This window comes from Erpetoichthys calabaricus, chromosome 4, assembly GCF_900747795.2.
Source record: "Erpetoichthys calabaricus chromosome 4, fErpCal1.3, whole genome shotgun sequence".
NCBI lineage: Eukaryota > Metazoa > Chordata > Cladistia > Polypteriformes > Polypteridae > Erpetoichthys > Erpetoichthys calabaricus.
The window spans coordinates 324,874,237-324,888,711 of NC_041397.2; the positions used below are offsets into that span (position 1 = coordinate 324,874,237).

Below are 14,475 nucleotides of genomic sequence, written 5' to 3' on the forward strand. Positions count from 1 at the left end.
CCTTCCTCACCTGTTCTTGCTTTTGTTGGTGAAGATGTCATCCTACCCGTCTCACTCTCACCAGTTATCAGTGCTCAGAGGTTTGAAGTGAGGTGGTTTCTATTCGACTTTGACTCTCCAGTACTTCTGTACCAGTATCTTCAAATCAGACCTGAGCGTCAGATGCAGGCTTATAAGGGAAGGACAGCACTTTTCAGAGAAGAGCTCCTGAATGGAAACGTGTCTCTGAGACTGCAGGATGTTCGTGTTTCTGACCGTGGGCTCTACAGATGTTTTGTGGACTCTGGACTATGGAATGACGAAGTTCACATTACTCTGAACGTTGAAGGTGATTTTTTATTTTTTTCTTCTTTTCTCGTTATTCCTTGTCCCCACTATGACCGTGACATGGTTTAATAATGTAGAGAAGCTATTTAGCATTTTTAGTTTTACTATTTTTGAGACTTTGATAATCCACAGGCACAGACACATGATTGTTCTGATGGCCCTCTAGCGTATTGTAAAATTTCCTCATATAATATTTCAGCTAGTGTTTGTGACATTGGCTTAAACTCATTGGTGTTAAACCCGAGGTTGGGGTCGTATTTCTATGCAAGTACAGACAACCCCGATTCAGACTCGGGGTGACATTTAGTGATTTGCTTTTCACTGTTAAGCATAAATAACTCTCAGGATAGTATTCTGCTGTCATATAGTGGATGAATTAACATCATCCTGCGAAAAATCAAGAATATTTCTGTGCATCCTGCCACTTGAAAGTAACCTGATGCTGACTCATCAATATTCAAGAGTGGGGCAGAGACTTTAACCAAAGACACAATTGCACGTGTAAGCAACAGAAACACATATTGCAAAAAATGTTTTCAGATCTGCTTGAAAAGGCCTACAGGTGTTGGTGACTGTTTCAAAGCATTGAAGGACATGTTGTAAATCTGCATCATGCAGCAGTGGACACTTGACAGGCCTTTCCTACTGTTGTGATGTTGATGTTTTGGTATTTACACATTTCTGTTACACATTTTATCTTATTGAAAAAAAACGTTCAACACTTTTGGCTTGCTTTTCCAGGGCTAAACATAACACAAAGGATGCTGAGTTTATTTCTTGCTTTTTTTAGTCTTTCTGTTGTTTAAAAATAATTTTTATATCATGTTTTAATTCTGCTTTTAGCTTTGTAATATTTTGTATTTCTATGTAGTGTTTTTGTTTGTCTGCCCTGCCTCCTTTGTATGGAGCCAAATTAGGTATGTGACAGTCCAGGTTGCATCCACACTCCCTAGTTGCTTCTGGGAGCATCTTGAAGCATCTATAGTCATAAACTGAGATGAGCTGGTTGAATGAGTGTCCACACAGTCAGTAAGGGTTTGGTGCAAAGTGTTAGGTGTTTTTATTTAAAACAACAAACAAACAAACAAACTGTCCAAATGTGTTGTGCATCAATAAATTATCCATAAAGCCTAGAGCAGCTTGAAGGATATAAACAATTCCAAAATCCAGATAAAACAGTTGCTAAATTCTAGGTAAACCGTATTGACAGCCAGCCACACATCTCCCCAGCTCACCCCAGCGGGTCTTCCGACTGGCGGAGGTGCCAACAGCTATGACCACCTGTCCTGACTCCCATCTTGCCTGCCTTGACTGGCTTCCTCCAGGACACACACAGCCAGTCCTCTGTCATCCCATTCGACAGTGCGGTGCTGCCTGGGAGATACATTCACCTCCTCCGCTCCTACACTGATCAGTAGGGATACTCCATGGAGTGCCATTCACTTCACTCTGCCCACGTGGCCTGGTGCACCATCTCTTCTCTCATGTGCTGATGCTGCTGTTGCCATCTCATTCAATTGACTCCTCTCTCTGTCATGCAGGCTCCCTTTATATCCACAATAGGCTGCAGGTGTTGTCCTCCACCTACTCAAAGTTGTGAATTAAGCACCTGACTGACCTGCTCACATTTACACGTGAATGCATGATGAGACAAGCAGCCCAGTCAACCTTGGAGCTGCACCTGTTCGGAGTAAGCACTCTCCTTGACTCATCATTATTTATTTAAAGTCACACTTTGCCACAGACCTCTTCTCACAAGGTGAGCCCACCTAATAGTGCAATTGGGGGACTGGCTGGCTCAGCAAGTATTTAATGAGGAGAGGCTGAAGTTCTGACTTTGTTGATTGTTTGTGGGCCATTCTTGATCCTCATTTTGCTTCTCCTTTGGATTTTCTGCTTTTGACCCCTGGCTCTTGGATATGGTGCTGTCATTATATATTGTCTTAAATTTTGATTTCAGACAAACCCTCTTTTTATGCTGTTTTTCCTGTCCTACCTTTTGTAGTTCATTTTTGATAAATACATTTTTAATTATAAAGTGCTTTGTTTATATCTATTGTGAGCTGGCCAAGCATAGATCCAAACAGAACCGGAACAAACAAAGAATATTTGGGACACCAACCGAGTATTTCTGTTTAATTCCCTGCTTTCCTTCTATAAACTTAAACAAGTGCCACAGGGTACAAAACAGAAAATTAATTCAGCTGCAACAAATTGAGGTCTTCCGTAGAACACTCACTCGTCTGGAACCGATCTTAAAAGGACAACTCAGCTGAGGCAGCCGGGCTTTTTATAACGGGAGGACCGGAAGAGGCGGAGCTAATTTTCCTCATTTGGAGTTTTCTGGGAGCTGTGGAGAAAAAAGGTGACAGAGTTAGTGACAGCGCCCCCTCTCGCTCTGGTGGGTTCCCATCTACTTCGAATGAGCCAGCAAGGAGATCCTCGGACGCACATGTGTGACACTATAAATTTGAGGTTTCACTATTTTATTTAAATTATCTCCCCTGAGCCTCATATTCCTAATCCAGAGTGTTTTTCTGGTTTTTAACTGTGTGGACCAAGCTATGACTCTGTGTCAAAGGTTCTGATTCTAATTCTGAAACTAGAAGCTGTAGACATCAGAAGTAATCTACATAACTGCAGTCAAGTTGGTTAACTGGCAGGATACAAAGAGTACACATAAGAAAGAATGGGGTCTTCAGAGGAGTCCCTCAGGGGTCTGTCCTGGGACTACTACTGATATTAATGATACAGATTCTGGTGTAGGTAGTAAACATGTGACACATACAAATTGGAGAGATAGCTAATGCTGTGGAGGCAGCAAAAACAACTCAAAAAGAATGAAAAAGAGTGTTAATTATGTAGTAAATACAAGATGGGAGACACTGACCTTCAGTAAGAGTCCTGTACTGCCACAACATGGGAGATGACATGAAACTTGAAAAACAAAGAAAAGGTCAAAACCAGAAAATCAGGCCTACCTTACATGAAGACCAAAAGTTTAACTAGAATTCAAAGTAAAAAAACTAGAACTCAAAAACCCTACTTAGTAAGTCACAGTAAATGTTAAGAGAGACCATCAGTAATGAGTTACACACGATGCCAGCTGATATGGATAGCACCACACTCGTGATGCCTGGAATGTGCCTGATAGCAACACAATGTCGCTACACAGAATTCCCTTAAGAAAAACACCATATATGTGGAATCTTTGAGATTTGAAATACAAGGGAAAATTATTCATAAAAAAATATATTACATTCAGCAAAAAATGAATAAAATATATGTTTAATGTTGTTCTTTATTTGGACTGTTGTCTGCGATGTTTTAAGACAGACAGAGGCCACCCTTAGTAAATCACATAAAAACACACTGATGCTCTTATTTGGCCAATGTAATAATCCATCCATCCATCCTGCTATATCCTAACTACAGGGTCATGGGGGGTCTGCCGGAGCCAATCCAGCCAACACAGGGCATAAGGCAGGAAACAAACACCAGGCAGGGCGCCAGCCCACTACAGGGCACACACGCGGGACAATTTAGAATCACCAATGCACCTAACTTGCATGTCTTTGGACTGTAGGAGGAAACCCACACAGACACGGGGGAGAACATGCAACTCCACGCAGGGAGGACCCAGGGAAGCGAACCCAGGTCTCCTTACTGCGAGGCAGCAGCGCTACTACTGTGCCATTGTGCCGCCCACAATGTAATAAGGATCATAATAATAATACACTTTGATTGTTAATTCCAGTCAAATTTATATTCCTATTCATCATTGTGCTGTTACTGAAGTTGCCTGTCTGGGGGTCTGTTTTATATTTTCTTGCAGAAGAATTAAAAATAATAAATAATAAGCTAAATCATAGATAAGTGTGGAAGAACAAATGGAGTTCATATAATAAAGTGTGAGAATTTTAATTGCATTAATACATATTGTAGATGTTTAACTTTATGAAGGAAAATATGAACATCATGTTACATAGTTAATGGCATATCAAAGAGTATAATAGCAGTAATTCAACATTTTATGACATACTGTAAATCCCAGTCAGTAAAAAGTCTTTAATGAGAATTCATCAAAGGGTCCCAAGATTAATGGGGTGGGTGTGTGCACCCTTGTCGAGGACAACTGCTACATCCAGTGTTTTATCTACACTGAAGTCTTCTTCTCTTTGGTCTGTACAAAAGTAACACCATAAGCACAACATCGTATTAGCACTGCCTGAATGAAGTGATGCGGCCTCAGTACAGAATCCAAGTTATTAGAATATGACACAGAGAAATCTGCCCGGGTGCAGTCCGAGTATATTTTACTGGGTGTCCAGTCAGGCAGTTCTACTCTGGACTCAGCACAGATGCAACATAAAATTAAAATGTATAAAAAAATGCTTCACTTTAGAAAAATGTTTATGTAACAAACTAATGTATACAATCATTGTGAAGAAATAACTTTGACTTGAAAAATGCCACACTTATCCTTTAGTAATTTCTTCCACTAATTTTCCTGTGATGCATGTTAAGCTTGCTGGCCTACAGTTGCTTGGATCTGCCCAATCACCATTTTTATATAACAGTATAATATTTGCCATTTTCCACTCCTTTGGTATTTCCTCGGTGCACAGTGACTTCCTAAAAATATGAGACAAATGTTTATATATTTACTCGTTAACCTCTTTAAGCACTCAATGGTAAATTATTATCTGGTCCTGGTGATTTATTTGATTTCAGCCTATTTAATCAGGCAGCTCTTCTCCCTCTATGATTTCCAAATCCCTCAGTACCTCCTTAGTAGTCTCTTTTACCTCTGTTCTACTTAGTTTCCTTTGGCTTTTTAACACTGTCCTAGAACCTTCCATGTGATCTTGTGTGTTTGTATTTATACGAATACCTGTCTCTTCATGTGAAGTTCTAAACCTGGTCTGTCGTAAACTCCCTTGACTATCCTACTCATACACCTCCCCAATACATTGGTGCCCCTTCTGGTCAAATGTAACCTGTCATGACCAAACAGGTCCCATCTGTTCAGAAGGAGTCCAAATGTCCCATAATCCTATGCTCCTCTACACTACTCCAAGTTTTCAGCCGCACTTCAATCTTTTCTGTACTATCACATGGTATAGGCTTCATATTTATTCTCTAATGTAATGACCATCTATCCATTTACTAAGCAGCTTATCCACCTAGGATTGTGGGGAGAAGATGTTTTTTCCCAGTCACAATGGCTGCAAGACAGGAACCAGCCTTGGACAGAGTGCCACACTCACTCACATCTGCACTGAGACAAATGTTGAGTCATCAGATAGTCAAACCTGCATTACTTTGGGATGTGGGAGGAAACTCCACACGCCATGCCAGCTACAGTATAGCAAGTGCAGGTACTGTGCGTGTCAAACCAAGTGATCATCTATGTACCTGTGACTGGTCTGCAACAGTGGATTTGCTCCGTATGTTGTTTCCACAATGAAATCTATTTAGTTAAAGTATCAAAACCTTATTGTCCATATTGGACTGATGTTTGTGCGTCTCAACTCAAAATGCCACACAAGAAGTGCTCAGCTGTCACCCTAACACTACCATATACTGTATAGACCATGCTAATTGACTTCATACATAAGCAATCAAGATGTTGCAGACTTTTATTGACTGGTAGAGCAGCCTTCTCATGATGCATCAAGCAGTTTAAGGTAGAAGTTCTCATCTCTAAGTAAGAGGCCTGCCATGAACCTTTATTTGGTGGCCTAAGCACGGGTGTCAACAACAAGCGCAAAATATATTAAATGGCAACACGTTACTGCTGCTGTGAATTCCTTATTATGCCCCATTGTGCCAGAGCAGTCCTGACTTTCGTCAGTCTCATCCTGGCATCACTGATTACTTGAATTTTAATGGAATGAAACTGCAAAGGAATAACAAACGTAACTTCATTCTCACTATGTTCCCTTATTGCAATATGTTATATTATGTTAGAAAAATCAGACAAAGGTGCAGTTTGTGTTTTTATGTTAACTTGTACACCCACAGCATATGGAAACTGAACTGGGCACAGCAGGCATGATGGAGTCAAAGCTTGGCTAAAATATTTCTGTCCTGTCGAGCAGTTCTCTATATTAGGTGCCTGTTGCTAGAAAGCCCAGTTGTTAAAACCTGCGTATGAACAGGTGTAGGCTTATTTTTGGTCTGTTTTTCTTTTTTTTAAGCGTTTTATTGAATTTATTAAAAGCAAATAACATTCCATACAAGTAAGTCAAATTTTACAAAGCTAATTTACTTCCTCAATTTACTGTAAATGCTTATTCTAAAATGTTATTGATTAGATTCTGCTAAGTTTTAAAACATTTTGCACAGATCCTCTAAGTGAGAATTTGATTTTTTTTCAATTTTAGATAATATATAACTTTGGTTACCCACTGACTTAAAAGAGGTGAGTTAGGATTCTTCCAGTAAGGGAGGGACTTCAAAATGTTTTTATATATTACAGAAATTCTCAAGATCCTGTCCTCAAGACTGATCAATATCTTTTCCGGAATAGAAGTAGGTGTGAGGTGAGGAAAATTGGGCAGGTTCTGTTTAACAAAGTTTCTGATTTGAAGATAGTGAAAGAAAAGTGTAGCTGGAAGATTAAATTTGGAGTGTAATTGTTTGTAGGATGTGAAGATGTTGTCTATGTACAAATCTCTAAGTGATTTAATCCTGAATGTTTTCCAGACATTTAAAACTGGGTACATTTGAGAGGGTGGAAAAAGATGGTTCTTGTGCAGAGCTGCCACAGATAAAAGCTTCTCTATCTTAAAATAGTTCTTACATTGGTTCCATATTCTGAGTGAGTGAAGCACAATTGGGTTGTTAGTATATTGCTGATGACTTGTACTTATTGGGGTACACAGCAAGAAATATAAAGAAGTACTGCAGGATTTTATTTCTATTGTGGACCAAGCCTGTGTGTGTTCATCTATTTGGGTCAATGTCCAGGTTTTTTATAGTTTGTATGTTTGCTGCCCAGTAATAAAACTGCAAGTTAGGTAGAGCCATGCCACCTTCTGCCTTAGGTCTTTGTAGGGTCGCTCTTTGGATACGTGGATGTTTTGAATTTCAAATAAATGAGGTTATGGTTGAATCTAATTGCTTAAAAAATGATTTATTGATGTATATTGGGGCGGCACGGTGGCGCAGTGGGTAGCGCTGCTGCCTCGCAGTTGGGAGATCTGGGGACCTGGGTTCGATTCCCTGGGTCCTCCCTGCGTGGAGGTTTGCATGTTCTCCCCGTGTCCTGCGTGGGTTTCCTCCGGGGGCTCCGGTTTTCCTCCCACAGTCCAAAGACATGCAGGTTAGGTGGATTGGCGATTCTAAATTGGCCCTAGTGTGTGCTTTGGTGTGTGTTTGTGTGTGTCCTGCGGTGGGTTTGGCACCCTGCCCAGGATTGTTTCCTGCCTTTGTGCCCTGTGTTGGCTGGGGATTGGCTCCAGCAGACCCCCGTGACCCTGTTCGGATTCAGCAGGTTGGAAATTGGATGGATGGATGGATGATGTATATTGGAATGTTTTGAAATAGAAAAGGAAGCTTAGGAAGGATATTCATCTTAACAATGTTAATCCTTCCAGCTAAAGTGAGATGAAGGGCTGACCATCTATGCAAGTCTTGCTTACGTTTTTCCATAAAGACAGCAAAATGTTTTTGATAAAGAGCTTTATGTTTACTTGTGATGTTTACCCTTCGGTATTTAAAGTGATTGCTATAGTAAAAGGTAGGGTGTCTAATCTAATATTGTATGCTTGTGAATTCACTGGAAAGAGCACACTTTTGTTCAAATTAATTCTGAGACCAGAAATCTTTTGAAATTCTGTTAGTGCTGTTAGGACTGCAGGCACAGTATTTTGTGGGTCTGATATATACAGTACCATATCGTCTGAATATACAGAAATTTTCTGTTCAAGTCCTTCTCTGATAATCCCCTTTATCTCATAAGCATTTTGAAAGTGATCTGACAGAGGCTCAATGGTGATTGCAAAAAGCAGTGGCGACAAAGGGCATCCTTGTCTAATGCCACATTCTAGTCTGAAGTAGTCTGAAATAATGTTAATACAAACTGAAGCTTTTGGACTGGTATAAAGTAGTTTGATCCATGCACAAATGTTCGGGCCAACCCAAATTTCTCCAATATCGTAAAAAGGTAGTTCTATTCAACTATATCAAATGCTTTTTCTGCATCCAATGATAATAATATCTCCGGGGTGTTAGACTTTGTTGGTGAATATATTACATTAAACAGGCATCGGAGATTGGAAGCTGTGTGTGCCTTTAATAAATCCAGTTTGGTCTTGTGATATTACTGGAGTAAGCACTTTCTCAGTCCTTCTAGCTAGGACTTTGGAGAGTATCTTAACACCATTATTCAGGTGGGAGATTGGTCTGTATGATGCACATTGTAATAAGTCTTTATTTTGCTTATGAAAGATGGTAATTAATGGCTTGGCAAAAAGTTTGAGGTAGAAGTTTATTGTCTCTAGCTTCTGTAAATGCTGCTAATAAAAGGGGAGCTAATCTTATTCAAGAATTTTTTTATAAAATTTGGCAGGATAGCCATCGGAGCCTGCTGCTTTCCCACTCTGAAGTGAGTTTATAGCATCTAGTAAGTCTGAGAGTGCCAGAGGTTTATGCAATTCCTCTGCACTGAGGGTATCTAGTTGTAGTATCTGTAATGCTTCCAAAAACGCATTAGATTGTGTTTTGTCTTCTTTAAACAGAGCAGAATATAAGGACTTATAGTAGTCTCTAAATATGTGCGTTTTTATGGTCATTGATTTTGTCTCCATTTGTGTTGGTGATTGCTAGGATTGCATTGCGAACTTCCTGCTTGTGCATTTGTTGAGCTAAGATCTTTATTAGCTTTCTCTCAGTGTTCATACAGTAGTATCAATGTCTTGATTTAAAAATTAGTTGTTCTACTTCTTTTGTTGTTAAGAGGTTGAATTCTGTATGCAGAGCCTGTCTTTTCCTATGAAGTGCCTCATTTGGACACCTGGCATGTTCTTGATCTGTTCTGGTAATTTCACTGATTAGCTCTGATACCATCTTGGTTTCTGATTTATTTTTGTGGGAAAGATATGAGATAATCTGTCTTCTAAAGAAAGCCTTCAAGGTTTCCCAGAGTATTCCTGCAGAGACCTCTGATGATGTATTTGTCTCTAAAAAAAATCGATTTGCTTGAATGTAAATTCTGTTCAGTTCTCGTCTGCTAATAAAAATTGGTTATGATGCCAGATGTGAGATGAGTATGTGGGGCACAGTGATTTAAACTCCATGAATAAATGGGTGTGGTTGAAGATAACAATAGCGTCGTACTTGCAAGATTTAATCGTAGGTAAGAAATTGTTATCTATAAAAAAATAATCAATTCTTCAGTAGCAATGATGTACTGCTGAATAGAAGGAATACGCCAGTGAGTTTGGGTTTAAAAATCTCCAGGGGTCTGATAAGTTGTGATCAATTACAAGTGTAATTGTCAGTGCAGATGTCATCACTCCTGTGGCAGGAGACCTATCTAGGTCTGAATTTAAAACACAATTAAAGTCACCAGCCATTATAATTTTGGAGACCCTATCATCCACATTGGCTGCATAGACATTTATGAAAATCACTTTATAGTTAAATAAATTACCAATGACGATCACATATTGCCCTTCAGAATCAGATACTACATCTGATGCTATAAATGAGATTGTTCTATATACAGTATAAGAATTCCCACACCTCTAGTCTAGTCTTTCTTTGTAAAGCTGGAATAGAATATTTGGCCAGTCCAGTCTCTGTGCAACCAAAACTGATCCTTGCTTAATAAGCGGGTCTCCTATTTTAGCATTTAAACCTGTTAGGTGAGAGAGTACTTTCTTTCTTTTTAATTTGTGATTGAGATCTTTAACATTTCAGCTCACAAAATTAACTATTTGGTCATGGAGACATTGCTTCTGATCTTTTGTTGACATTTTGTGGTCTTAATTTAAGATTGTACATTATTACATAAGACAACTTTGACCTTAATTTCCAGTTTTTACAGGATTTATTAGCATGAAACCTATTGTTACATTGGCTCCTTCAATTATTAGGATTAACACTAGAATTACCAGAGCCTACCAAAAAAAACTCATAGATCCGTCCCACCTTAAATCGCTTCGCACCTCTCCATCAGCGTCTTTTGTCCTGTAAATGTGTCAATAAGCAGCAAGCAGCCTACTATCACATCCCCCCACCGCCGCACAGTTTTCTCAGCTCAAGTCTGTTTACCTGCATGTCAGTTGCTTAGAGTTGTATAGAGTGAGAAGTCAAGCAAAATGACACCTTTTATAAATACTATATCGTTATTTGGAACACATGCATTTCATGTGTGTTCCATGTCTACAACAATCTATATAAACACATCGTTAAAACAGAAACGTTTTTCTTGTTTTAGTAATAATTGAGAAATTGTAGACATGACGTGTTTAATGTGTGAAGCCTGAAGTCCAAATATCAAATAATACACTTTCACAAAAGGTACAAATATAACAGAACAAGTGCGCTTCTACTCAAGAATATAACTGCAGAAAAAGAACCCTCATTAGGGTGCGACATTGACACGCATTTGATATGATCGCTTTGGTGAGTGCAACGGTATCAACCTGTTGATTGGTAATCCACAGTTCATGCGTTTCAACCCCGGACGACTTTCGTTTTGAGAAAGTGAGATGCTCTTATTCTTCTATCTTAGAATAAAAACATACATTTGATTTGAGTCTGTAACAGCCGCTGTAAATTTATGATACTTGTAAAGGTTAGCTTTGTTTTTTTTTTATTCAGTTTTTATTCTCTCATGTCGCGTTCATGATTCCCCCCCAGATCTGACACTGTTAACACTGTTTTTACATAAAGACACACTATAACAGAGGTGAACTCAGATTTAGATGACGGTTCTACATCGGAGAAAGAAGAAGCACATTGCATTTTTGCCGGTCGCTGTACTTTGTATATGTACACTGGAAGCTCTGCAGTCTACTTGTGACTTTACCCTGTAAGAAGTAAGATAAATAAACCAAAGTAAATAAGTAAATAGCATTCCATTATCTTCATCACTTTGTGGTGTAATATGTATGCCACATCAATGCATCTTAAAATATTGGCTCATTGATATGCTATTATTAGTGTTGCAAATCATCATTTGCCTGGTTTAGCTGAATTTCCCCACATGATTGAGGGTGTCATCATTTCCTTGTTTACTTGTGGCCAGAGTTGCTACAATATACTAATTTTCCCCTGTCAATTTCCATTTTAAATATCCTAATGTTTGCATGGAAAGTTTTATACAAAAAAAAAAAAACAGCCAACCCAACCTAAAGAAAACTAGACTAAAATTACAAGAATTAGCTGTCTTCATTTAAAATGTTTACTTCTTAATGCAACATTCACAAACTAGTGGTAGCAGAATTAACCTGGGGCTATGATAATAAAGGAATTATGGAGTTGTGGCTAAATGAAACCGATGGAGAGGAATGTGATATTAGTGGCTACACCCTGCTTCAGGAGAGGCACATGAGGATGGAAAGGAGTGGGATGTGGTGCTTATATGTGAAAAATAATATTCAAGCCCTTAAGCTCAAGATAGAAAGAAGGAAACCCTTCAAAATCACTGGGGGTTAAGTCAGTAAGAAGAAAGGCAGAGATCTGGTTAAATGAAGTTTGCTACAGACTGCCAAATTCTGATATTTCAGGCAATAGCATATTATTTAATCAAATAAAACATATGTGAAATAAGGAGGACATAGTGATCATGGAGGGACTTGAACCTTCCAAGCATTTATTGGGAAGCCTCATTCATAAATATAAAAGAGGAAATCAAAGTGGCACTGATGGCAGATGACTGTTTTCTCATCCAGGTTTGTTTAAAGTTCAACACGTGATGACGCCTTTCCAGATCTCATTTTTTTAACAATAAAGAGAAAGTAACAAGAACAGAAGAGTATTTTAAACTTTAAGCAACAGTGCTGACAATATTGAGGTCATCTTTAAAAACACTCAAATGTTTACCAAATGAAGACCAATCTGAGGAATGCAGACTTCATGAGGAAGAGTCAGCATCTAGGAAATTCTGAATGAGAAAGCAAAACTCAGGCCACTACCAGTATAAATGAGAGGTGGGTGTCACTTCGGAGACCTTCTGATCCAGGCTGAAAGTAAGTTTATTACAATAACCAATAAGACGATAAAAACACTAGAAAACTGTCCAAATTATTATTAAAAAGAGAAAACCTGAAAAGATCATTAGACAGAAACTTAAAGAGCAGGCCAAATAATTCTGACTTCAGGAATTACAAACAATACAGAAAGACATCAAAAAGGTTCAGAAAGGTCACACTAGAAACCAAAATAATATTGCTAGAGAAGCCAAAATGAACAGTAAGGAACTGTTTTGGGTACAAAAGAGAATTTTTTTAAACCTCTGGATCACCAAAAGAGAAATCATTGAAAATAGAAGAAAATAGCAAAAGAACTGAACAAATCACTCACCCAAGTATTTATAAAGGAAGAAACAACTGGAATGAAGAAGTAGAAACAAACTCTGAGTTCATAGATTTGAAAACAGAAGAGTCAGATGTGCTTCAAGCCTTCAATATGCTGCAGACCTAATAAAATGCCTGCATCTGATGGGATTTTACCAATTGCATTGAAAGAAATGAAAGACATCATCTCTAAACCCTTGTCAAGCAGATTTCAGCAGTCACTTGAGAAAGGAGAAAAACCTGGGGCTTCATGTATAAACGGAGCATACGCACAAAAATGTTGCATAAGCCTGTTTCCACGTTCAAATTGCGATGTATAAAACCTAAACTTGGTGTTAGGCCACGCACATTTCCATGGTAGCTCATACCCTGGTGTACACAATTCTGTGTTTGGTTTTGCAGACTGGTGGCACCCAGCGTGAAATCAGTGCTACTGTTCCAGTGTGGTTTACCTTTCATTTTTAGATCCACATCCCTGACGCAGCTTTATAAATACACTGAAATTAACCGCATATTGTTTATTAGTTTAATGCATCTGATTGTAATCAACCTGTAACAATATAATGGTCCATAGAATGGTCAAACTATTCTAAATACCATAGCTGCTTTAGCGTTGTTACTCTCACTGCACCTTCTTCTTCTTCTTTTACTTTTTTCAGCTGCTCCCGTAAGGGGTTGCAACAGTGGATCATCTTTTTCCATATTACTCTCACTGCACCACTCGGAGCAGCTGATCGGAAAGAAAATTATCGGTATACAGCATCAAGCACACACTGCATCAGCCATGCTGTCTATTTAAATTACTCTCACATGGCAAACACTTCAGAGCCTTTCCTGTACGGACCTCGCGTTTCAGAAACAGTTTCATCCCAAGAACTCTAAACGCACTCAATCAGTCTATCAAGTGCTCCTTGTAGAACTGTTTGTACTTATAAGTACAATCACCTTACTGTAAACTTGCGATACAGTTATAATTTTGCACAATCTGAGCCAATTTATAAAGCACGTATTTACATATGATGACGATATCATTTTTGAAGTGTAGCAAAATATGTTTACTATATTATACAGATAAAACTTTAACTTCATTTAAATAATCTATATTGTTAATAATTAAACAAGTGAGGACACGGTGTCGCTGCACTAGCAAGGATCTGGCACTCCGTTCACAGATTGCTCGTGCCTCACGCTGTATGCTTGCTGGGACTGGCGCAACACTGGAAGGACAGAATAATTAAACATGTACTACAAAGATATCTCAATGTTCCTTAAAAGTTTTGAAGAATTGGAGTTCTAAGCTTACAGATGGCTTAACGTCTATTACAGAGCTGATTGTGTGGTGATTGGGTATTTGGAGAAAGAAAAGTAAGGACAGGAATTTGGGGTTAGAACGTTTGAAAGAGACAGTACTGCTGCAATAAATTATTTCATCGAAGGTCGCGCATACAATCACTGCGCCACCGTGTTCCCATGTTTAATAACATGCTTTAAATCCTATCATCATGAAAATTATATCAAGTATACATCTCAGTATTTTAATTATTCAGAGAGTTGTAATATTATGAATATAATGAATTCTGTGTCCTGTCGAGGTGAGAGAAAGCCCAGAAGCACG

At 38.7% G+C, this 14,475-nt stretch overlaps 2 protein-coding genes across 8 annotated transcripts in view; one reads left to right on the forward strand and one right to left on the reverse strand.

Annotated features, from left to right (window-relative positions):
• Positions 1 to 14,475, forward strand: part of LOC114643553 (protein NLRC5-like) — a 5,922,889-nt gene that overhangs the window by 418,802 nt on the left and 5,489,612 nt on the right. The window lies entirely within an intron of this gene.
• The window catches only part of LOC114641980 (NACHT, LRR and PYD domains-containing protein 3-like), a 1,026,505-nt gene that overhangs the window by 208,902 nt on the left and 803,128 nt on the right, over positions 1 to 14,475 (reverse strand). The gene's annotated exons all lie outside the window — the stretch shown is intronic.